This window comes from Dipodomys spectabilis, unplaced genomic scaffold (assembly GCF_019054845.1).
Source record: "Dipodomys spectabilis isolate Male_0828 unplaced genomic scaffold, ASM1905484v1 ptg000583l, whole genome shotgun sequence".
In the NCBI taxonomy this organism is placed as follows: domain Eukaryota; kingdom Metazoa; phylum Chordata; class Mammalia; order Rodentia; family Heteromyidae; genus Dipodomys; species Dipodomys spectabilis.
The window spans coordinates 1,377,582-1,379,815 of record NW_024871260.1 but is presented as its reverse complement, the minus strand read 5'-3'; the positions used below and the strand labels follow the sequence as shown (position 1 = coordinate 1,379,815).

Sequence of the window (2,234 nt, the reverse complement as noted above, 5' to 3'; positions counted from 1 at the left end):
TCCTTGCCTTCCACCTCCACAAGTACACTCCTCACACCCCCAAGCCCCACCCAATGTCCCCAGCCTAAATTGTAAAGTTTGTTCTTCAAAATAATGTGTGCATCTATTGTTAGACAATGGGTCAAACTGTATTCCTACCTATTTAAGCATGGTGTTTTTTCCCTTTCCCTCCCCAAATTAGAGACGTGTATATACAAGATGCAGGTGCACCAACATCAAACAAAGTGAAAACAGGGGTTATATTGTTGGGGAGGAACGTATAAAAAACAAGAACAAAATCACGTCGTACATTATAAATATATGAGAAACAACAGCAAGACAGAAAAAACCACTTGTGTCTCTATCTTGGGGGTCATTTAGCTTAACATTTATTTATCTATTCAAATATACATAGCTTTTCAACTTTTCTGCTTATCGCAGACATACACTAGTTATTGCAAATAAGGGATACCATGGGACCTATGTTTACTTGGACTTGGCTTACATCAGTTAATATAATTTTTTTCCAAGTCTTTCCATTTCCTAAAAATTGGGCGATGTCATTCTTTCTGATAGAGGCATAGAATTAATATATATACACATATATATGTATATATATAGTATATGTGTGTGTACACACATATACACACAGAACATTTTCCTTTTTTGTTTTTTAGAGCAACTTAGTTTTCCACCTTCACCATTTTTTCAAATGTTTTTATTGTGGTTAAGTGGTTACATAATTTCCCAAATTTCACAATATTGTGGGATAGTGATGCTTAGTTAAAGTCACAAACACATTCTAACTTTGATGGAGCAAATTGTCTATCATGGTCTACAACACTTATGAGATCTATGAGCTTTGCAATAGAGTTATTTCTTCCATATGTATACTTTTTTGTTTTGAAATATGTATATTTCTTTTGTTTTGCATAGCGTCCGCTGTTCCCTCTTTCCCACTTGTTCCCTCCCTCCCTTCAGTGACATTGAATTGCTTAGTTCATTTTGTTCAATGTCCAGTGCAGCTGATGGATCCCACGTTGTATGTTTTTCCCTGATTCCCTCTAGTTCTGTGTCGTCCTCCTGGTTTCCCGTCAGTGTGCAAATATGATCAGCAGAATGGGGTTATTTAGTAGTGATTCAATCAGATGAGTGGAAGTCTTTGGTTTCTTAAGTGTTGTAATTTTGTTGTATCACCTTACATTTTGGATTTAACATCCACTTACCATGGAGACCATTTGTTGTTTGTCTCTTTGCTTTTGTCTTACCTCGCTCAACATGATTTCCTGTAGCTTGATTGATTTCCCTGCTAATGCCATTATTTTGTCCTTTATAATGGCTGGAAAATATTCCATTGTGTATAGTTACCATAGTTTTTGGATCCATTCATCTCTGGTGGGACATATGGATTGTTTTCATATCATGGCTATTGTGAACAGTGCTGCAATAAACATGAAGGTGCATGTGTCCTTGAATATTGGTACCTGTTGTTCAGGATAGATGACTAGAAGTGGTATGAGTGGGCCATAAGGAAGGTCAATATTTAGCTTTCTGAGGACTCACAAGACTGCTTTCCAACGTGGTTGTGTAAGTGTACGTTCACACACACACACACACACACACACACACACAGAACGTTTTCTTGATCCATTCTTCTACTGAGGGGAATCGGTGTTGGTTTCATATCTTAGCTATGGCAAATAATGCTACAATAAACATTGTTGTGGTGGTAGTTTTAGTATGGACTTGTTTGTGATCATTTGGGTGAATGCCCAAAAATGGGATTGCTGTGTAATAGGGGAGCTCTATGTGGAGTCTTTTGAGGAACCTCCAAACCGCTTTCCAAAGTGGATGAACAAGTTTACACTCCCACCAAGAATGCAGTAGGCTTCCCTTCTGGCCATATCCCTTCCAGCATCTGTTGTTGTAAAAATATGGAACGATTCATTAATTTGCGTGTCATCCTTGTGCAGGGACCATGCTAATCTCCTCTGTATGTTCCAATTTTAGTGTATGTGCAGCCAAATTGAGCACAGAACATTTTTTTATATATAAAGTGTAATTGATTTTCTTAAACTAGACAATTCAACAAAAAGTAAGTTCAAAAGAATTGTGAAATTTTACAACCATGTATTTCTTACATAAGCACACATTTAAGAACAAAGTCAAGATTGACATGCCAAAAACAAAATAATTCCAGATATTTGTTGTTCATGAGTTGTGTAGGAGGAGGAATTCAATTATTCTACACAAGG

General features: G+C 36.8%; 1 non-coding gene across 1 annotated transcript; it reads right to left on the bottom strand.

Moving 5' to 3' along the window:
- Nucleotides 1–1,907: 1,907 nt before the first annotated feature.
- On the bottom strand, nt 1,908–2,013 carry LOC122100566. Its single transcript, XR_006146200.1, has one exon. It is a non-coding gene; the product is annotated as a U6 spliceosomal RNA (small nuclear RNA).
- Nucleotides 2,014–2,234: the final 221 nt, after the last annotated feature.